Source organism: Carcharhinus amblyrhynchos, chromosome 22 (genome assembly GCF_965287045.1).
Source record: "Carcharhinus amblyrhynchos chromosome 22, sCarAmb.v2.hapA, whole genome shotgun sequence".
Taxonomy (NCBI): domain Eukaryota; kingdom Metazoa; phylum Chordata; class Chondrichthyes; order Carcharhiniformes; family Carcharhinidae; genus Carcharhinus; species Carcharhinus amblyrhynchos.
In genome coordinates, this window is record NC_137345.1 from 12816327 (window position 1) to 12840912 (window position 24586).

At 41.5% G+C, this 24586-nt stretch overlaps 1 protein-coding gene across 5 annotated transcripts in view; it reads right to left on the bottom strand.

Annotated features, from left to right (window-relative positions):
* Window positions 1-20960, bottom strand: part of LOC145356910 (fibroblast growth factor receptor substrate 2-like) — a 73993-nt gene extending 53033 nt beyond the window's left edge. For 2 of the 5 annotated variants that reach the window (XM_080209901.1, XM_080209906.1), the window contains exon 1: window positions 20850-20960. The gene's annotated coding sequence lies outside the window, so the exon portion shown is untranslated. Of the gene's footprint in view, window positions 1-736; window positions 792-20367; window positions 20417-20849 lie in introns of those variants that run through there. The other 3 variants (XM_080209902.1, XM_080209904.1, XM_080209903.1) reach the window with 3 other exon arrangements.
* Window positions 20961-24586: the final 3626 nt, after the last annotated feature.

A 24586-nucleotide genomic window follows, 5' to 3' on the forward strand; every position in this document is an offset into this window, starting at 1 on the left:
TGCATCAATGGCTTTCATTGCATACAACACATTGCAAGGGGAGGTGATGGCCTAATAGTATTGTCGCTAAACAATTAATCTAGAAACTTGGCTAATGTTCTGAGGACCCGTGTTCAAATCCTGCCATGGCAGATGGTAGAATTTGAATTCAATAAAAATATCTGGAATTAAGAATCTACTGTTGACCATGAAACCATTGTCGATTGGCAGAAAAACCCATCTGGTTCATTAATGTCCTTTAGGGAAGGAAGTCTGCCCTCCTTACCCAGTCTGGCCTAAATGTGACTCCAGATCCATAGCAATGTAGTTGATGCTCAACTGCCCTCCAAGGGTAACTAGGGATGGGCAATAAATGCTAGCCAGCCACCGACACCCAGGTCCCACAAATAAATTTTTAAAAAAATCACTGCCTTTCAGTCAGTTGTTTAATGTTGAATGATTCCCTCTCCAAATAATTTCACATCATCGGATTTTGGTATGTCATTTGCCGTGTACTATTTCTGAAAGAGTCCTTGGTGGAAAAACAAATCACACATTAATATAACTTTACACAAACATGTTTTGTGACAACAGCCTCAAAAGAAAACCCACATGCCAACATTTCTATCAGTTATAATTACTTAGCCTTTGCACAATACACACTTCTTGAGAGATTAATCAAGGCCACTGACTTAGTTTCATTGAAACAATAGCTGATTTTGTGGAATACAATCTCTAGAACAATACAAAAATTCACCTCTCCATTCACTGGTTTTATGATGGCCGATGAAAGCACACTTCAGGAACGACCACACTGCAATGAATATCATACAGCACTATGCTTTCGCCCAAGAATACAGGCACTCACCGCAATGTCTCATATTGCCAACTGATATTTGTCCTCTACACTTATCTCTACAATGTGGCTGATTGTGACTAGTCAGGAGTTGTTTCACTGCAATGAGTAATTTAGAAAGACCAGTGAGTATTATCCACCTTCATACTTCAGTGATATGTTAATGTTAATGGAATCTAAATTCCTTTCCCAGCTCTCATGTCGCAACACTTCAATACACAAATAAGGTAATAATTAATGTTTTAGCATGTTTGAATGGAATAGCAGAATTTAGCAGGACGTGAATCTCCTCCAGTTGTTGAGGGCATCTTAGAGAAAAGCTGGCAGAAAAAGCTAAAACTCCAAATTCCGGAAGGTCAAGGGGCTCCTCAGAAGTTGACCTTCAAACATCTGTTGATCATTCTATATGAAGCTATTACTATTCATCTTAGCCCAAACAAAATCATTGCGTTTCCAGCAAGAAAAAAAAAGGTGGAAAGCAAGAGTGAGTGAAAGGGGAAGGATCACAGGAATACAAACAAAGTTACAGCACAACCAAGATTGTAAATCTCACGGGGTCACCCTTTGAGACTCAAAAAGGCCAAGTTAAATTGATTAGTCTGTGATGGCTGGCTAGAGTTGGGTTGCAGCAGGTCAGTTCTTTGACAGCTGACTGGGATTGGGCACATGTTAATGAAAGCAGCTGATCAACTTTCTTACGTATTTTTCTCCTGTTCAAATACTTAATAAATCCAAGGTGCACTGATCCTATTATCAAGGGTCAAAAATCTTAACTCACAATATCTATATCAAAACAAGATTAAACACAATTTCAGCTGTGTCTTATCTCTATTCTTGTCCAATTTTGCTCTCTATTCATGGACAATTAGAAGAAATAGATACGTACTGCATCTCCTGCAGACAAATAACTACAGCCCTATTAAAGTCATTGAATCCTTAGTTTCCTTGAAGCTGAAATAACAATGAAGGTGGTGCAAAAGAAAGTCTTTTCTTTTAGAATTATTTTATTTTCCTTTTAAAATTTTATGAAATTTATCCAATGAAAACTAATAATTGCTGAACTGAACAAGTTTCAAAATACTATAGACAGAAGTTTCATTATTACAAATCTGTAACAAATGATACAGTAGTCCTGAATAGGGATTTACAACAATGTACATATATAGATAGAATTTTAGCATGTAGGCAGTCCTTGGACTTTCAACACAACTGGCTCCTAAAAATCACATCACAAGTCGAAAAGTCATAAATTGCAGCAAGTTTTCCCAGAGGAACGATGTTATGAATGGAGATTGGTTCCTGAACCCTATTTTCGCTGAAAAGTAATGCTCCCTTTCCATCAATGTGACCGTGACATCATGAACAAAGGCATGGAAACACCCCTTCTGTGATATTTTATGGTTTTAAAGAGAAAAGCTGCTTACAATGAATGTAAAGTAAACTCAAACTTTTTGGTAAAACAGCAGCCAGTTTCCACCGAGTCAGTTAGTTTTGAACCGGGGCTTTTATCAAATTAAAGTTTGGGCAATCTTCTATACCTAATAATCAATTTCTGAGGTTGTGAATGGTGGAACCTGAAAACACAACAACTATTAAAAGACCAACTGTTTCTGGCATGGCATCATAAAGTCAAAACCAGCATTTTAAGCTGAAACAGAGGTGACAACTTATAAATGGCGTGAGCACCACCCGTCATAACTCGAATATCATGAAGTCAAGGACTGCCAGTAATAAGTTGATAGAATTGCTTGCTTAAAGATGTGGTTTGGTGCAGATATAGAAATCTGAATTGGGACATAGCAAGGATCAGGGGTTTAGTTGGGATTCAAGAACATTAGTCGTAGGAGTCTGAAGATCTGCCAAAGGCAAAGCAGAGAAAAGAATTACATTCTACAAACTTGGGGGCCCAAGTGTGCAGAATGGGGAAAGGATGGCAGTGAGCTGGCGCACAGGGCTGGCACAGTAGACTGTGGAGGAATTTGTATAGATGAGAATTTAAGTTGGGAACGGGGATCAGTAGAGATTGGCAAAGACAAAGAGTGACAGGGACAGGGATTTAGTATAGGATAGGATTTATTTCATCAAGGTTGAAGCTGTACTCAACTTTAATAGAACTCAAGCCTATGCAAAGAGAGCAAGCCTGATAAAGCACTAATCAGTTCACTGTGCTTTAAACAAAATTAATCATTGACGATCTGTGTAGCAGGCTGCTATAAAAAAAGATCTAAATACCAATTCACTAATAAATTTGAAAGGCAATCTACATATAAGTTGAAGTATTTCTATAAGTAAATACTAATCTCAAATGTATGATAACAATTCTCAAGAATCCCTGAGAGGGATCTCTATCTCTTCACTGAAAGAGTCAACAATCAAAATGAGGCAGTCATTTACGAAGATAGTTTGTTTGAATGGCTGTCAGAGACATTGTTGCTAAATTGCACTTTCAAATAACATCTAAACGTTGGCCTTGCTTCTGGTATACCAATTTTAAAAACCAAAACAGATGAAAGGAACTGATTTTTAAATTCTCTATCCTCTATAGCCTTTTTCTTTTTCACAAAAGTCATGAGTGTTTAAACACCAATATAACATGAGCCTCAGTAGTCTAATCCTTGAAGTCCCACTGCAAATATGCGCCCGAGATCAAGAAAGTCAAGAAAGTGCGATGCCTCGGATAAGTAACCATAGTCCCAGATGGCCATACACTGCTCTGTCCTTTGATGGGAAGAGCTGGCTGGTGGTGATTCAACCTGAGGATCACCACACCACAGGTGAGGGGCAAGGTTGAGAAGGCAGGCCTTCATAAATAACCTCAGCATATGATGCCACAGTATAATAATGCTCAATGTATGCAGGAGAGGCAATATTGGTGTAGGGGAGGCGGTGGTGTAGTGGTATTGACACTGCATTGGTAATTCAGAGACCCAACGTAATGGTCTGGGGATTTGGATTCGAACCCCAGCACAGCAGACGGTGAAATTTGAGTCCAATAAAAATTTAATTAAAAATCTACTGAGAACCATAAAATCATTTTCCGACAATTGACAAACTCATCCAGTTCACTAACGTCCTTTAGGGAAGGAAATCTGCCGTCTTTACCTCATCTGGCCTACAAGTGACTCCAGGCCCACAGCAATGTGGTTGACTCTCAAATTCTCTCAGAAATGGAGAGCAGTTGGAGATGGGCAATAAATGCTGGCCCAGCCAGCAATATCCACATCCCGTAAAGTGAATAAACAAAAAAAAAAATGAAAACAGGATCTGTACACAGCAGAGACAGGTCCAAGTCTATTCTCTCATGCTGAAAATGTCAGTGTGAAGGCCCATGGAATAGTCAGCAGGATGATTTGTTGTCATAACACTAACTATAATCTGCTTTCAATCTTCTCTTAAATCACAGCTGGTCTTTTTCCTTCAGATTTTCCATGTAGATTTGTACAAAGTTGGGCGTCAAATTTCACAGTAAGTTTATCTCATATACATATATACAAACATTATAATATTCGACCAACATCTTCAATGTGCCTTAATCTGTTTGAAAGATTGTGAAATGTAATACTAGGTTTGATAGAAGACTGATTTACTTTGAAAATGCTACATACATTTTAATTTGGTCACAGATTATAAAGTTCATGGCTCTGTCCATTTTCCAACATTATTTTTCTTTAAATATTTTCAGCAGCAAAAATAAGGCTTTATCTGCAGCTTTGCCGTGTAATATTAATCAAATACATATTCTGATTAAATTACATAAATGCAGTATATGAGACTCTTTAAAAAATAAGCCAAGAATTTGATGTAATTCACCCCCCCTCCAAAAAAACACCATTTTTTTATAAAATAAAATACACATCCATATCTCCTTCCTTTTCAGGTCTAATGTTCCAAGATTTACTGGAGTTACAGGCACCATACCGAACCATGCATAAATTGAAAAGCAGAGTGCCGTGGATGCTGGAAATTTGAAATAAAAATAGAAAATGCTGGAAACACTCAGCAGGTCTGAAAGGTCATTGACCCGAAACATTAATTCCATTTCTCTCTCCACAGATGCTGCCGACCTGCTGAGAATTTCCAGCATTTTCTGTTTTTATTACTCAATCTAGCACATTTATCAAAGGTCTCACATTTTGTCAGGTGAAACAGGATGAGAAACCAAGGACACAAACGCATTATCTGCAGGCTTACTCTAGCTATAGACTTTGAGCTGACAGAAGAGTCATGACATTCACCAATTAAGACCATCAAGCTTTATGATGAAGATTGTAGCTATAGAATTGTCACTGTTGAAATTCAAGCAGGAAAAATGAATTTTCTCACTGTAATCTACAAAAGACATTATGCTGAAAACATTCTGGAGCAGAATGATAGCCCAAAATAAAATATAGTACACGGAATAATAGGACAATCAGGAATGCACTGAGGACAAGAAATTGCTGAGAGTACATAAGACTGTACAACTGATGGGAGCTCAGATGTGTTTTTCAAAATGCAGTGCCAGAACTCAAGTCATTTACAAACCAAAAGAACGTGTCAAGGTGTTAAATGGTTTCACATTATCCACCCTTAGAATTTACACAATCTTTCCAATTTCTTTCCTCTGTAATTACTAAGCTTACCCTTTCCATTCTTGCAGATGAAGTTTCTGTCCCACTGTTAATTAGCATCCTAATTCTGGTTTCCTTGTACGAGTTTGTCTCATATCAGAAGTGGTTGTTGCCTCAGGGTTAGGTGGTCACAGGTTTAACCCCATTGTACAGTCTAACTGCAAAATTACAGCAGCCACTTGAGTACAGCATCAAATTGCAAATGTGCTACATTTCTCATGAATCTTTAAAAGAAAATAAGGTCTTATTTCAAACATATGTACAAACACACAAATTAGGAGGATAAGGCCACTCAGCCCCTTGAGCCTGCTCCACCATCAAGTGGACGATGGCTGATCTGATCATAACCTCAGTCACGCATTCCTGCCTTGGCCTGGTAACCTTTCACCCTCTTGTTAAATCAAGAATCTATCTAGTTCTGCCTTAAAAAGTATTCAAAATCTCTGCTCCCAGTGCCTTCTGAGGAAGGGTTATAAAAATTCAAGAGAAAAAAATTCTCCTCATCGCTATCTTAAATGAACAACCCCAAATTTTTAAATAGTGGTTTCTAATTCTAGGAAACATCCTCTCCACATCCACCCTGTCAAGACTCCTCAGAATTTTTAAGGTTTCAATCAACTCACCTCTTACTCTTCTAAGCTCTAGTTTATACAACCTAACCCTTTCCTCATGAGACAACATCCATTCCTGATATTAGTCTAGTAAACCTTCTGAGCTGCTTCCATCACATTTACATCTTTCCTTAAATAAGGAGACTAATACTGTATACTATACTCTCATCAACATCCTGTATAAATGAACTATATTCTCCCTACTTCTGTAATCAATTTCTCCCACAATAAATGATAGCATACTATTAGCTCTCCTAATTACTTGCTGTATTTCTTTTGTGATTAATGCACTAGGAAACTTCAGTACTCTGAAATTCAGATTCCCGCAATCTCTCACCAATTAAATAACTAGTTTTATTCTTTCTGCCAAAATTGAGAAATTCATATTTGCCCACATTGTACTCCATTTGCCAGATCTTTGCTTGCTCACTTCTATGTCCTTTGGTAGCCTCATGTCCTCTTCACAATTTACTTTCCTACATCTTTGTGTCACCAGCAAATTTAGCAACCATACCTTCAGTCTCAACATCCATCTCACCATCCAGGTCATTTATATAAATTGTAAGAAGTTGAGGCCCCAGCACTGATCCCTGTGGCACACCACCCATCAACATTAATGCCAACTCTATTTCATGGAACTTACTCAAGGAAGAGCACAGAACTGCTCTACTGGTCTTTTGGCTGGTGCTTTCCTCTTCCAACACCACCAAAAGGATGCTGACTACTAGTCATTCACCTCATTATTAGAGCAGAGATCTAGCTGGAGAGAATAACGCTTCCAAAAAATATTATGGAGGGTGAAACATTCTGCCAGTGTATTAAAGATGCCATATAAATGCAAGTTTATTCTTTGTTTTCATGATATCAGAAGTAACTGGGGTTTACTCTGCTGGTCAGGCACACATTCCAGTAGTGACTTGATCACAAAAGTACTTCATTGGCTGTAAAGTAGTATGGCATGTTTTACAGTTACGAAAAGTGCTATGTAAAAGTGCAAGGCTTTCGTTCTATAAGCTTAACACAGTGTAGCCTCTACAGCAGGAAGGCTACAGATCGTGATTACTGTTCTGCATTATTTCATTCAATTTAACAGTTGTGGCACTATAATTTACAGCAATAACTCAATCATCACGATCCTGATATTATCCAGCAACATCTACTTGGAAGGGTTTTTATGCAGACTGAAAAAGAAAGCCATATCATGTCTGCTGAACCCTCCATCCCATCAGTTGAATGACTTCTTATTACACCTCATCTGCCTTGCACTTGGAGAGGTTGCTGAAGTACTAGAGTTCCATCAGTAGCTACAAAAATTATATCTCAAGAAAGGGGGCAAGATGAAATATAGTAGTTTATTGGAAAATAATGCACTGTTAGAGCAAAAAAATGCCCTTATATTGCAGTTACAGACCGAATATCTAGTGGCAAGTAACATTCACGACAGACAAATGCCAGGCAATGACCATCACCTATAAGAGACACTCTAACCACCATCTTTTGACTTTCAATGATTTTCATGGCAACATCATTGGGGTTACCATTGACCAGAAAGTCAACTGGACTCACCAAGTAAACCCTGACTATAAGAGCAGGTCACAGGCTAGGAATACTGTGATGAGTAACTCACCTCCTGACTCCCCAAAGCCTGTCCACAATCAACAACGCACAAATTAGGAGTGTGATGGAATATTTCCACTTGCCTGGATAGTCGCACCTCCAACAAACACTGAAGAAACTTGACATCATCCAGGACAAAGCAGCCTGCCATATCCACCAACACTATTCCCTCTACAACCAATGCTCAGAAGCAGCACTGTGTACTATCTACAAGATGCACTGCACCAATTCACCAGAGATTCTTAAATAGCGCCTTCCAAACCCATGACCACTTACATCTAGAAGGACAAGGGCAACAAATACAGGTGGTAGTGTTTCGATGCAAGTTCCCCTCCAAGTCACTCACCATCCTGACTTGGAAATATAATCGCTATTCCTTGACAGTTGCTAGTCAAAATCCTGGAATTGCCTTCCTAATGGCATTATGGGTCAACCCACAGAACATGGACTGCAGCGATTTAAGGCAGCAGCTCACCATCACCTTCAAGGGCAACTAGGGCCAGTTAGAAACACGCATGTTCCACAAATGAATAAAAAAAATGTTAGAACCGATTTTCCAAGCAATTCCTCATTTTGTATTCCTTGGTTTCTACAGGTTGGAATTCCAATTCTCCTCCACAAATAAGAGCTCTTTTCCTGCTCCTCATGGCAGTTACAATGTAAATATTTAGGAAACAGAGATAGAACATACAAATTTAACATTTAAATTAAATCTGGATGGCTTAAGTGAACTGGAGATCCAATGATTCCCCTGAGCACTTATCACACTTCTTTTAAAGTTTTTAAAAATGACATGGATGTCACTGACTAGGCCAGCATTTGTTGCCATCCCTAATTGCACTTGAAGGTGAGCAGCCTTCTTGAACCATTGCAGGCTATGTACCTACATCCAGAGTGTTGTTAGGAAGGGAGTTCCAGGATGTCACCCAGCAACATTGAACAGTGAATGGTTACAAGTCAGGATGGTATGTGCAGCCTGAGAAAAAATTGAAAAGCAATGTTCCCATGCACCTACTGCCCTTATTCTTCTAGATGGTCGAGGTCGTGAGTTTAAAAGGTGTTGCTGAACAGTCTTGGAGAGTTGTCGTGGTGCAGTCTGTAGATAGCACACACTGCTGCCACTGTCCAATGGTAAAAAGAGTGAATGTTTAAGGTGGTGGATGGGTTACCAACCAAGCCAACTTCTTTTGTCCTATGTGAGGGTCCTGACCAGAACCCCAAGGTAATCACTATCACTTGAACTGCCTTCTAAAGATCAGACAGCAGGACAAAACACAAGACACTGAGGTGTTCACTCAAGCTGGAATGCCAAACGTCCATACCATAATGACACAGGCACAACCAAATTAGCTGATCTTGAAGCCAGAAATCTTACACTCGTTTACCAAACCAAATCTTCAATGAAGAGCTCGAGTCTGGGTTGCACTCCCCAGGTTACTGGAAGTGTCAGGAGGACACTCTAAACATTTCAGTTTGCAGTTTTGATGCTGGCTTCGAGTCCTGGGAAAATCTCACCCAAGATTGCTTCAACTGGTGCAGGTGGGGAAGCATAAGGTTATGCACTTTGGTAGAAGAATAGAGGTGTAGATTATTTTCTAAGTGAGGAGAGAATTCAGAAATTGGAGGCACAAAGGGATCTGGAAGTCATAGTTCAGGATTCTCTTAAGGTTAACTTGCAGGTTGAGTTGGTAGTTAGGAAGGCAAATGGATTGTTAGCATTCATTTCAAAAGGACTAGGATACAAAAGCAGGGATGTACTATAAGGCTCTGGTCAGACCACATCTGGAATACTGTGAGCAATTTTGGGCTCCTTATCTATGCAAGGATGTGCTGGCCTTGGAGAGGATCCAGGTAAGATTCGCGAGAATGATCCCGGGAATTAAAGCCTTTTTGTGTGAGGAGCATTTGAGGGCTGTGGGTTATAATTTGAAGGAGCTTAGAAGGATGAGGGGGATCTCATTGAAACTTACAGAATAGGCCTGGATAGAGTGGACATGGAGATGATGTTTCCATTGATAGGAGAGACTAGGATCTGCGGGCACAGTCTCAGAGTAAAGGGTGACCCTTTGAAACCAAGAGGAGGAGGAATTTCTTCAACCACAGTAGCCATTGCCACAAAAGGCTGTGGAGGCCAAGTCATTGAATGTATTTAAGAAAGAGATAGATAGGTTCTTGATTGGTATGGGATTCAAAGGTTACGGGGAAAAGGCAGGAGAATGGGGCTGAGAAGTATATCAGTCATGACTGAATGGCAGAACAGACTCAATAGGGGCAATTGGCCTAATTATGTTGTAATATCCTACAGTTTTATGGTGCAACCAAATAAAGAACCTTTAAAATATATGAGAAGCCAAGAGAAGAAAGCCTAAGCCAGCAACTTGCCAAAACTCAATTCTCTGTGGCATCATATGCTATACTCAGCAGAACTTTTCCAAGTGCAGATCAGCCTTAGCATAGAGTCATTAGAGGTTTACAGCATGGAAACAGGCCCTTTGACCCAATTTATCCCAATTTTTAAAAACCTAAGCCAGTCCCAATTGCCCATGTTTGGCCCATATCCCTGTATAACCATCTTATCCGTGTAACTATCTAAAGGTTTTTTAAAAGACAAAAATTGTACCCACCTCTACCAGCTTGTTCCAAACACTCACCGCCCTCTGAAAAAATTGCCCTTCTGGAGTCTTTTGTACCTCTCCCCTCTCACCTTAAGCTATGTCCTCTAGTTTTAGACTCCCCTACCTTTGGGAAAAGATATTGACCATCTAGTTGATCCATACCCCTCATTATTTTATAGACTTCTATAAGATCACCCCAAAGCCTCCTGTGCTCCAGAGAAAATAGTTCCAGTCCACCCAGCTTCTCCTTAGAGCTCAAGCCATCAAGTCCCAGTAGCATCCTAGTAAATCTTTTCTGCACTCTTTCTAGTTTAATAATATCTTTTCTATAATAGTGTGACCAGAACCATACACAGTATTCCAAGTGTGGTCTTACCAATTGTCTTGTACAACTTTAAAAAAGACATCCCAACTCCTGTACTCAATGTTCTGACCAATGAAACCAAGCATGCCAAATGCCTTCTTCACTTCTCTGTCCACCTGTGACTCCACTTTCAAGGAGCTATGAACCTGTACCTCCAGATTTCTTCATTCTATAACTCTTCCCAATACCCTACCATTAACTGAATGAGTCCTGCCTGGTTCGATCAACCAAAATGCATCACCTCGCATTTATCTAAATTAAACTCCATCTGCCATTTGTCAGCCCACTGGCCCAATTGATCAAGATCCCATTGCAATCCTAGATAACATTCTTCACTGTCCACTATGTCACCAACTTTGGTGCTATCTGCAAACTCATTAACCATGCCTACTAAATTCTTATCCAAATCATTAATATAAATGGCAAGTAACAGTAGACCCAGCATCGATCCTTGAGGCACACCACTGGTCACAGGCCTCCAGTTTGAAAAATAACCCTCTACAAACATCCTGTCTTGTCATCAAGCCAATTTTATATCCATTTGGCTACCTCATCCTGGATCCCATGAGATTTAACCTTATGATATAACTTACCATATGGTACCTTGTCAAGGGCCTTGATAAAGTCCATGTAAACAATATCAACTGCACTGCCCTCATCTACCTTCTTGGTTACCCCTTTTAAAAAAAAAACTCAGATTTGAGACATGATTTTCCACTCACAAAGCCATGCTGACTGTCCCTAATCAGTCTTTGCATCCCTAAATGCCTGTAGATCCTGTCTCTAAAAATACCTTCTAACAACTTAGCCACTATAGATGCAAGGCTCACTGGCCTGTAGTTTCCAGGCAGTTCTCTGCAGCCTTTCTTAAAGCCAAAGCATTTGCCATCCTCCAATCTTCAGGCACCTCACCTGTGACTATCGATGATTCAAATATCTCTGTTAGGGAACCCGCAATTTCCTCCCTAGCCTCCCAATGTCCTGGGATACACTTCATCAGGTCCTGGAATTTACCTTACTGTGCTTTAAGGTTACCAGCACCTCTTTCTCTGTAATGTATACACTCTTCAAGACATCACTATTTCCCTAAGTTTCCTAACAAGGGTGCTTTTTCAGTGAATATTGATGAGAAATATTTATTTAGGATCTCACCTATCTCGTGAATCCACACATAGGATGACCTTGTTGATTCTTAAGAGGTCTTACTCTCTCCCTAGTTACTCTTGTGCCCTTCCATGTATTTGTAGAAGCTCTCCTTTGCCTTATCTGCCAAAACAATGTACTGTCCCCTTTTTGCCTCCTGACTTCTCTCTCAACTCTATTCTTACACCCTCTATACTCTCCAATGATTCCTAGCTGCCTATGCATATCATGTGCCTCCTTCTTCCTCTTGACCAGTCCTCAATACTCTGAGTCATCCAGTTCCCCACTCCTAAGGGTTGCCGTTCACTAAGAAAAATGTGCTTACCCTGAACCCTGGTTAACACCTTTTTAAAAGCCTCCCTTCACCTTCCCAATTAACTGTTGAAAGTTCCTGCTTGCTACTATGTAAATTTGCCTTGATTTAGAATTTTAGCTTTTGGGTCAGATCTTTCATTCTGCATAGTTATCTTAAAACTAACGGAACTATGGTCACTGGTCCCAAAGCAATTCCTCACTAACACTCTGGCATTGCCTCTCCTTATTTCCCCAAGAGGCAGTCAAGTTTTGCCCCCTCTCTAGTCAGGTCGTCCACATACTGAATGAGAAATTCCTCCTGAATACATTCAGCAAGTCTCTCTCCACTTGACCCTCCAATACTATGGCTGTCCCAGTCAATTTGGGCAAGTTAAAATCACCTATTATGACCCTTTTTTTTTCTTAGAGCTCTCTAATCTCCTTACTTACTTGTCCTCAATTTCCCGCTGACTATTTGGGAGCTTATAGTACAACCCTATCAAAGTGATTTCTTCCTTCTTATTTCTCAGTTCAACCCATGTAGACCCAGTGGGCGAACCCTTGGATACTCCCCCTCAGTACTACCATGATGTTTTCCTTAATCAAAAGTGCAACTCCTCCTCTTCTCTTACTTCCTGTTCTATCTTTCCTATTGCAGCTATATCCTGGAACACTGAACTGCCAGTCCTGTCCTTCCCTTAGCTATTTTTCAGTAATTGCTATAATATCCCAGTCCCATGTACCCATCCATGCCCTGAGTTCATCTGCCTTGTCTTTCAGGCCTCTTGCATTGAAATAAATGCAGTTTAATCTAGATTTCCCTTGCTCTCTGTCTTGCTTTTGCCTGCTCTGTCTAGTACTAGGATTACTGACACTGCCTTTACTATTTAGCAGTCACTACAAACCCACCGGAACCCTTACAAATGCCCCAGGTGATGAATATGGTCTACCACACCTTAAAAGGATGAGTAAAAACATGAACAAGCCACAAATACATTTTCCCAGTACAATAGTGGAGTCAGGGAGTGAGTCCGAGGGTGAGGTTAAGAAGGTTCAATAAAGCAGAACTTATATTGATATAGCCCTATTCACAACATCGGGACGTCCCAAAGCACTTTCCATCCAAGTACTCAGCACCTTGATTAACTGCCCTACATTACAAAGTTTTTTGAATATATTCAAAACACTTGAAATTTGACAAGTAGAATATAAACTTTGTGCTATCTGTGCCCTGTATAATGTATTCCACATATTTATCATTATTCCCTCTTAAGTGTGAAGTTGTCTCCTGGTTCTAGAGTTTGCAACAATCTTGAAAATGTGATGAGGATTCGGTTATCTGGAATATAATTCCACACAGACCAGATGCTTTAATCTATATCTCACTGTCACTGTGCTTTGTACACTGCCTCCAATGTTTATTCTTTCACAGACATGGATGTCACAGGCAAGGCCAGTATTGGTTACCCATTCTTATTTGCCCTTGAACTTGCTAGACCACTTCAGAGAGTAGTTAAGAATCAGCTACATTGCTGCGGGTGTGGAGTCACATGTAGGCCAGACCACGTAAATATGTCAGAATTCCCTAAAAACACGAGTGAAACAGATGGATTTTTATAACAATCGATGATGATTGCCATGATCAATGTTACAGATAAAAACTTTACATTCAAGATTTAGTAACTGTATTTCAATTTCACCAGCTGCCATGGTAGGATTTGAATCCACATTCCCAGAACATGAGCCTGGGCCTTTGGATCTCTAATCCTGCGACATTGGCTTGGGGGGAGATGCTGGTGTAGTGGCACAGTAGTTACTAGACTTGCATACAATACCATACTCCAGCATAGCTTTATGACTGCCTTGTCCTAGGAGTTGTGTTCTATTTCCTTGGATAGAGGTCAGGTTAGCTTTGCTTACTGATAACTTTTAGTTTAACCCCAGATACTTCTCTTGGTCTGCACTATGTGGTATGGAATCATTTAGTTAATATTTTCACTGGTCTCATAACTTTGTCCACAATAATGCCATTTACTGCTTAACAGTAACTCATGCAGATCTCCACATTTGGTTCACTTCTTCCTTTTTATTTGAGCTTACCCCTGCAGCCAAATTGGACTCATTTCTGTTCTCAAGTGCACAGCAGATCTCAAAAGTCTACAGACACATCTCCACATTTTGTTAAACAAGTCAAAATGAAATAACACAAGGTACAAGGTTTTATTATATGCAAGACATCTGATATGACTGCTTGTATATGCATTCAACTGTGTTACAGACTAATCTACTACCATACAGCACAGACTGACCCAAGAACTTGTAAAAAGTACATACTGGTCAGATCACAGCATGGGGCTATAGTAACCCATATCCAACTGAGCATGGTGACAGTCAACCGTAGTCACCACTATTTTTGTTCGCATTTTTATAATGGTATTTGCTGCCACGGTATATAGCAGTCACAGTGAGATATTTAAAAATATATAAACTAAAGCACTAACGCATACTCGGGCTATAAATTAGATGTCGGAATCATTTTAATATGTGCAGGTTGGCAAACTCATTAAAAACAAAACAGCATTTACCTAGCACCTTCCATGACCTTTTGGAACATATTAATAGGATGCTACTCAACCCGTTCCACCATTTCACTAGATCAGCCAATCTCTTCCGCAACTTTAATTACCTACATTTTATTCCATATCCCTTAATTACCAACACCTAACTAAATCTATCTTGAGCATTTCCATTTGACCCAGCATCTACAGCCTTCCAGGGGAGAAAATTCCACATTTTATCTACCTTTTGGTGTGAAAAAAATGCTATATGATTTCATTCCTAAATAACCGATCTTTAGTTTGATGATTATTATGCCCCTTTGTACTCGATTCTATGACCTCAGATCAGAGGTGGCAACCCATTGAATTTAAGCATATTACTAAGCGGAGGAAAAGAAACTAATAAGGATTCCCCCAGTAACCGCGAGTGAAGAGGGAAGACCTAACACCGAATCCCCGCTCGTCTGGCAGACATGGGAAACGTAATGTACAAAAACCTTTCTCTGATGACACTCAAAGGGCCCCAAGTCCTTCTGATCAAGGCTTAGCCTGTGGACAGTGCAAGGCCTGTAACGGTCCCTGGCGTGTCAGGATTGAGTCATCTCGGAATCTGGTTGCACGTGAATGCAGCCCAAAGCAGGTGATAAACTCCATCTAAGGCTAAGTACTGGCACGAGACTGATAGTCAACAAGAACCATAAGGGGAAAATTGAAAAGAATTTTGTACTCCATTCTGCCAGTAGATCACTAATTCCACTCCTCTGAATTCCTTTAGCTAGTTGATTAGATCACTCCTCAACTTTCCAAACTTAATACATAGTGAGTTTGTGCAACTTTCCCACATTACTTAGCCTTTTAAGCATTGCTGTCATTCTGGCAAGTTTGCACCGCACCCTCATAAGGTCAATATATATCTTTTCAGAGCTTCACTACTCTTGACGGTGCCTGACATAGATCTGCAAAACTAAAACATCAATTCCTCACTTTTCTATTCCAATCCTCCCTTATAACAAGGACGAGCATTCCATAAGCCTTTTCAATTACTCTACACCAGCTTTCACTGATCTATGCACATGGACCCCTGTATCCTTTTGCACTTCCACTCAGTCTCTCACCATTAAAATATTTTGATCCATCTTTCTTGAATCCAGTATGCAAAATTTCTCACTACTGCACAGTGAACTAATTATATCTGTCAGAGGTTCTCCCTCTCATTTAGTTGCATGTCCTTTTGTAACTTACTGCTCCGATCTATCAAATTACTGGGCCTCCCAACTGAGTGTCATCTACTAACTGCAAAGTACAACTCTCTATTTCCTTTATCCAAGTTTATGGCGAAAAGCTAACACTTCATATCTGACCTCTGGGGAATGTCACATGCTGGTGACCTCCTCAGAAAAAACAACCACAGTCTTTCACAGTAATATATTCCTTCTGAATTGTAGTTCTCTACTGCAAAAAGTAGCACAGCAAGGTCCCACAATTACACCAACGTTCAGTGATCAATAGATCACTGAAAGCTGGTATAATCGAAAAGGATAATGGAATGTTCGTCCCTGTCATAGGGGAGGATTGGAATAGAAAGGTGAGAAGTTGATGTTTTAGTTTTGCAGACCGAGGTCAGGCAACGTCAAAAGTAGTGTTCACTTTTGGACACTGAAGCTCTGGCAAGATATATATTGACCTTGAGGGTGCAGTGCAAACTTGTCAGAATGATACATTAACCAGTTAATCTATCATTCTGCTCTGGGTTGAAAGATGAACGTTAGCCAAGGCACCAGAACATTTTGCTCTTCTTCAAAAATAGTGCCACGGAATTTTTAACATCCACCTGAACAGATGTAATGCCTCAGCCAAAAGACTGCATCTCCCAACAATGCAGCATTCCCTCAGTGCTGTATTTAAATGTACAAGCACTGGAACAGTTTTGTTATTTTGTACATTCACCATTACATTTCTGAACCTTCATCATACTTCTGCCACTGTGCTTACTTTAAGTGAACTACGTATACAATATTGTATTTTGTTGAAAATATTAAATCTGCAATATAGACATTTAGAAGGGATGCGCTGCAACCTTTGAACTGATCCTCATTGATTGAGAGCTCAAAAGATAAAAGCACTTTGTAATATCCATTTCACATACCTGTCAAAAAACAATCAGGAAAAAAACACAAGCACTTTTCAAATCTGACAATTTTTATAACATCAATTGCTTTTGAACATCTTCTCAAAGTCGGCAGAGCAATCATAGTAGAGTGAGAATGACAGCAGAGCACAAAACATGCAATGTGATTGTCAAAGGCACAGACCTCAAAAGTTGAAATTCAATAATGAAATTTGCTAATTAGTTTAGGGCAAAAAATATTTTCCAGTTCTCATTGAGGGCAAAAATGGTCTCACAAAGCAGGATTACATTTTGTTTTGCCAGTTTTTTGAGGCATGGATTCTTCGGCAAAGCTGCCAGTCCCCATGGAGGCCCAGACAGTGAATTTCAGCAGAACAGTCGACTGTAGAGGTGTAACGGCAGATTCTGTCACTAGTCCGAGTCACTAATTAGCACTCAGGAGCTGGAACCATGGCAGATTTTGTCACCTTTACCCCAAGGGTAGCAAAGCCGATTGTAGTGTCACAACTGCTACCCTAGCTGAGATCAACTAAGTCGGCATATAGTGGAAATCAATCCTGGGGCTTTCTGGCCTCTGCAGCAGTTCAGCATTCTGGCTTACCGCTGAAATTTGCAGCAGGGCAAGACAAATGAACAGTACCCTCCATTATAAACTCCAATCATACAGCAGTTGTAGCAGAACCTACTGCCTAATAATCTACTGCTCCTGATGACAAATGTCGATTGGCTTCAGAGTCAATTTCTTACAAAGCACCAATTTGCCGCTCCCAATCCCTAGGTTCTCATGAACAAAACACAGTTGCAAAGCATGGCAAATACACCATTACCACACATACCCATTTACAAATAAAGAAATTATAGGACAAGTCAGTAATAAGTACTTTACTTCTAATTTTCTCAACTACCAAAATAACATTGTTTTTTATACCACTTTAAGGGAGGACTGCACTAACTTGGGTTTTCAATAGTAAAATATATTGCTGACATTCGCATAATGACATGGCCATTCCACATGATTACTCGTGGTGGATTCAGAAACCAAAATCTAATAAAAAGGCAATATCCTACGAGAAATCAAGTTGTCAGCATTTTCTCACCTTAATTACTACGTACTACCCACATCATTAGAGCACATTTAAACATAGATGAACACAGCCATACACAGCAAGAAAATATAGTAAATACCAAAAAGGGTCAGGCTAAACTATGCGCACCCAAATTTATCCTTCCCTTGATAACATCACAAGAAAAGACTGGGGCAGCACAGTAGTTAGCACTGCTGCTTCACAGTGCCAGGGACCCAGGTTCAATTCCCAGCTTGGGTTCACTATCTGCGTGGAGTTTGCACGTTCTCCCATGTTTGCATGGGTTTCCTCCCACATTCTGAAAGACGCACTGGTTAGGTGCATTGGCCCGAACAGGCACCAGATAGTGGCGACTAGAGGAATTTCACAGTAACTTCATTGCAGTGTTAATATAACGTGACTAATAAATAAACTTTAACTTGAAAGACTATCTAATTATTATATTGCTGCCTGGTCAGAGCTTGTTGTGTGCAAACTGGCTGCAGCAACTCCCACAACAGTGACTGTACCTCACTTCACTGGCTGTAGAGAACAACGGTTGTGCCGAGATTGTGAAAGTCAATAACTTCAGGTACAAATTGTGGTCAGGTGTGCAGACTGCAAACCATCAAGAAAATAAGAAGCAGCAAAATATGTAAAATACACACACCCACATAGACAAACACATTAGCACAAAGGGCGCAAACAAGACTGACCCACAGATATGGGTGCACAACACAGGCCTGCGAGCACACAAGATGACTGCCCGTGCCCACCCACCCATAAACAGAGGTTGCACACAGAATACCCACGCACACTGCACACAACATGCATGTGCACTCAAAACAGGTGTCTGCACACCGAATACACGCACAACATGCATGTGCACAAGCACAAAATACACCCATGTGCCCACACAGTACATCTGCAGACCTAATACATGCACACTTTATACACAATACAGACATGCTCACAATATATGTATGACACGCAGGCACACAACACGCACACACAAGACAGGTGGTGTACTCATGCACAGACAAGACATCTGCATGTGCACAATAAAACTGTGCACAACATCATATGTGCACACGCACGCAAGACTGGCATGGACATGTGTGCACACAATACATGCACACATAATACTGGTGCAAGCATGCACACAAGATGGGTGCAGGCAGAGACATGCATGCATGATACACAAAAGCACATGTACAAGAGGGGCACTGACATTTGCAAAAGATGGGCTCGCATGCACAAGACAATCACCCAAGCCTGCCCACACAAGATGACCACCAGCGCGCGCACACAAGATGACTCCCCACGTGCACAGACACAGGGTGGCCACATGCACAATATGCATGCCCACTGGACACAACATGAATGTGAGTTTACAAAACAGGTGCTTGTGCACCCGATACACAATACAAAGATGGGCCCGCACATATACAAGATCAGCGCCCAGGTGCGTGCACACACAGAATGGCTGTATGTACAACACCCACGTGCAGTGCACACAATATGCACATGCGTGTGCATCTGATACACAAAACACAAAGACAATATGCATACACACAATGTACACTCAAAAGATGGGTGCATGAGCATACATTTGTGTGCCTACACCTGATACACTCAACACAATATGGGCATGCGCATAATACATGCATGAGCATGCACATGGGAGTGCACAAGATTGGCACAAGCATATTAAAGTGCAGACAAAACAGTTATGCATGCACTATTTCCCCCAAGCATGCACACAGTATGCGCAAACACAAGATGGACGCACAATACAGCTGCAGGCATGCACAAACAGGCACCCATGTACACAATACACATGCACACAAGACACACACTCAAGTGGGGCATGTGCACCCTGCTATGCATACACCTTATTTGCCCACACCCAATACACTACACACACAACACACGTTCTCCATGGCGGCCTTCACGACACATGACAACGCAGAGTCGCTGAATAGAGACTGATAGCCAAGTTCCGCACATGAAGATGGCCTCAACCGGGCTCTTGGGTTCATGTCACACTATCTGTAACCCCCACAACCTGTCTGGACTTGCAAAATCTCACTGGCTGGAGACAATACACATCTTTTTAACCTGTGTTTAACCCTCTCTCCACTCACATTGTCTGTACCTTTAAGACTTGATCGCCTGTAAAGACTCACATTCCAACCATTATTTTGTAAGTTGAGTTTGCGTCTTTATATGCCCTGTTCGTGAACAGAACTTCCACTTATCTGACAAAGGAGCAGCACCCCGAAAGCTAGTGGCTTTTGCTACCAAATAAACCTGTTGGACTTTAACCTGGTGTTGAGAGACTTCTTACACACAATATAGGCAGGTGCCCAATATGGGCATGCACACAAGACAGGCACAGACATATACACACACGTGTAACATAGACATGCATGCACACCACACAAGCCAGACATTGGCATGCACATAAGATGGGTGCAGACCCCATGTGCCAACGTGCACACACACAAGATACACACACATTTTACCTTAACATGGTCACAGAAAAATGGTTACTGAAACACATTCTATATTCTGTTCAGTATTCCACACATTCTATACTCTGCACCCTTTCCTTCTCTCCTAATTACTCTATGAACGGTATGCTTTGCCTATATGATTTTCACTCAATCTAGATGTCCACGGGGTGGAAGCACCGTATGATGTTTCAGCTGTAAATGCAGATACAGACGGGTCTATCAGGTTTGTTACTGAAGTGAGACAGGTTTAGAAAATACATTAGCGAGCATCAGTGAGCGGAATGTGTCTGTAACTGGGGACAAGCTGCCAGTCAGCGGCCCCAGGACCCCGAGCTGGAACCTCCCGGTGTCTGGCAGCACAGAGGGGGGTCTGGATGCTCGGGGCCGTTGTAACCCCTCTCTGGTTAAAGGCGATTTTTCCGCCTCCGACACAAACCCCATCACAGCACACACACAAAAAAAAATCTCGCCGGCATCCGCCGCCTACTCACACCGACACTGCGACCAGGGCCTCTCTCCTGTGTGCCGCCGGGCTCGCTCTCATCGCTGCCCGCCCGCGGTCCCCCAGCCCGGCGGCCGCCTCAGGCTGCAGCCTTCGCTCGCAGGCCCCAACTGACATCTCCCGCGGGAGGTCAAAGGGCAGCCTCCCTCCCGCCGAGGAGGCGCGGGGCGCGGCAAGATGGACCAGCGGCCCGCAGCAACAGCCCCACACTGCCACTGGGAGTCCAGTCCTCCCAGCTCCTCCTCAAGCTACACACAAATAACATACACAATGTGTTTCTCAGCCTATCAATAATATTCCTTTCCTAGAAAAATGGGGGCACAAAAAGTTGCCAAAGGCACAGTCACAACTATTTGATTTGATTTATTATTGTCACATGTATTGGGATACAGTGAAAAGTATTGCTTATTGCACACTATGCAGGCAAAGCACACCATTCAGAGAAGATAGGAGCAGGAGGAGGCCATTCTGCCCTTCAAACCTATTCTGTCATTCATCACGATCATGGCTGATCATTCAATTTAATAGCCTAATCCTGCTTTCTCCCCATAACTCTTGATCCTGTTCGCCTCATAGCGCACATGGGGAGAAGGAAAGGAGAGGGTGCAGAATATAGTGTTACAGTCACAGCTATGATGTAGCGAAAGATCAACTTATTATCAGCTTAAGATCAGCACCCAAGTTAAGTTAAAATTTATTTATTATGGTCACAAGTAGGCTTATTTTAACACAGCAATGAAGCTACTGTGAAAATCCCCTAGCCGCCACAATCCGGAGGCTGTTCGGGTACACTGAGGGGGAATTTGGCATGGCCAATGCACTAACCAGCACATCTTTCAGACTGTGGGAGGAAACCAAAGCACCAAAAAAACACACGTAGACATGGAGAGAACATGCAGGCTCTACACAGTGACCCAAGACGGTATTGAATGCAAGTCCCTGGCTCTGTGAGGCAGCAGTGCCAACCACAGTGTCACCAGTTTGGTTCTAAGGCAGTGCTCTGACTGAGACCGCAAGAAGCTACAAAGGGTTGTGAACATAGCCCAGTCCATTGCGCAAACCAGCCTCCCGTCTAACTGACTCCATCTACACATCCCACTGCCTCTGAAAAGCAGCCCACATAATCATGGACCCCATACACCCCAAACATAGTCTCTTCCACCTTCTTTCATCAAGAAAAAGATACAAAAGTCTGAGATCACGCACAACCAACTCAAGAACAGTTTCTTCCCTGCTGCCATCAGATTTTTGAATGGACCTACTTCATACTAAGTTGATCTTTCTCTACACCCTAACTATGTCAGTAACACTATATTTTACACCCTCTGCTTCCCTTCTCCCCTATGAGAACAGTATACTTTGTAAAGCCTACCAATAAAGGTTTTTATGTTTAAACGCACAAGATCTCATCTATGAGCCACTATCACAGCAAGATAAAGAATGCATATCATGACAAATCATTGCTGCCAAAGGTAGAGTAAAAGAAAAGCAGGGTGCACAAAAGGCTGGAACTGGTGGAACCCGCAGTATTCCCGGAGGGTTGTAGGGCTGGGGGAGACGACAAGTAGGAAAGGCAAGTTCATAGAGTGTTTTGAACAGGAGGATGAGAATCTTTAAATTGAGGAGCAAATGCAAATCAGCGAATGTATGGCTGATGGGTAATGATAATTTGGGACAAATTAAATACAAGCAGCTGAGTTTTAGATGAGCTCAAGTTTATAAAGGGTGGAAGATGGGAGAGTTATATACAAGTCTAGAGGTAACAAAAGCAGAAATACAAGGAATTGAGCAGCAGGCTCATAAATATATTTATTATTTTTGGACAGTGCATACCATGAAAGTCAAAGGTACCACAGTAATAACAATTACTCAAGATCTAAAAATTGTTTATGGTGAATTAGTACTTTGTACTAAATCCAAAAGCATTTTCTCCCCTTTTGCCTTCCAAAGTGATGAAGAGACTAAACACACAGGGTCAGTACAGGAATGTCCACCACCATAATTTTGACAATGGTAATATCACTTGGAATTCTTTCAAGCACCCAGTCTGGATCAAAAGAGCCAGTTCTCAAAAAGTTTATCAAAATATATGACGTTGTTTTGAAAGTCAGAAAGGTCCTTCAGTTCTCAAAAGGATAAATAGGGCATAGTTGCTGCACTGAGCTTTCAGGCTCCATCAACTCCTTGAATAAGCAGAAATAGCCTGCTCCAAACATCCTCCTCAGACAATGCCACACATCGAGAAGATTTGTCCCTAACCAGATGTCGGACTCACAGTATCACAAACTTACTGCTTCTAGGATTTTGGGCCTTAGTTTTTAATCAAAATGCTGATTTGAAAATGTGAGGGGAATTGTCCCTTTCCCATCATTTGGAGCACATTCTCACCGTGCATTACTTATTACACCAGTCTTTCTGTCCAATACATCCAGGGAATGCTCATAAGGAAAGGAGCAGGTCCATGTGGCCACCCCTCTATCTATTTTACACGTTGCACCAATATTTCTTCCTCTTCCTCCATGGTCACGGCAAGAATTGGATGGGTGAGGCAATAAAATACAAACACATAACCATCTCTTCCTCCTAACCAAAGTTTTCTCTCCTTTGCCTGCATGGTGGCACAGTGGTTGGCACTGCTGCCTTGCAGTGCCAGCTACCCGGGTTCGATGCCAGGCTTGGGTCACCGTGTGGAATTTGTATGTTCTCCCCATGTCTGCATGGGTTTCCTCCAGGTGCTCCAGTTTCCTTCCCCGCTCCGAAAGATTCAAGGAAAGATGGAGTGGCATTGGAAGCAGTTCAGAGGAGGTTCACTTGATTGATCCCACATATGAGGGCTTTGTTATATGAAGAGAGATTGAATAGTTTAAGCCTACACTCTCTGGAATTTAGAATAATGAGGGAAGACCAAATTGAGATAAATAAAATGATAAAAGGAATGGATAAGGATGTGGAGCAGATGCTTCCCCTTGTGAGGCATTCCAGGATGAGAGGCCATAGTCTTAGGATAACAGGTAGCAAATTTAAAACAGAGCTGAGGAGAAACTAATTCCCCCAAAGGATTTTGAACCTGTGGAATTCGCTACCCCAAAGTGTGGCGGATGCTGGGACAGTGAATTAATTTAAGGAGGAGTTAGACAGATTTTTAATTAGTAATGGGTTGAAGGGTTATGCGCAGAAGGCAAGAAAATGGGGATGAGTTGCATATCAGCCATGATCAAATGGCAGAGCAGATACGATGGGCCGAATGGCCTAATTCTGCTGCTATATCTTGTGAACTTATAAACACCTCCCAGCAATGCTTGAAGTGTGTTCAGTTTTGGTTGCAACCCAGACCTCTTTGGCTAGATTTCTTTGTGGGATCACCTCAGAATCATCGCAACCTACTGTTCATGAACGCAAGGACATTGACAACTCTGCTGCCTGTATTTGAACGTGTGGCATGTCCCTTTCCCCAGTCGGTCCTGTGCTCGCTAACCTACATCAATCTCGATCCAGAAACGACTTGCTTTTAAAATTCTCATCCTGGTTTCTAATTCCCTCTATAGCCTCACCCCTATCAAACTCTGAAATCTCCACCAAGCCCACAATCTCCCTCCTGCTGAGATATCTGTGCTCAACCAATTCTGCCTTCTTGTTCACCTACACCTTTAATTTCTCCAACATTAGTGGCATTGCCTTCAGTTGCCTAAGCCCCGAGCCCTGGAATATTTTCCCTACATCTCTCCT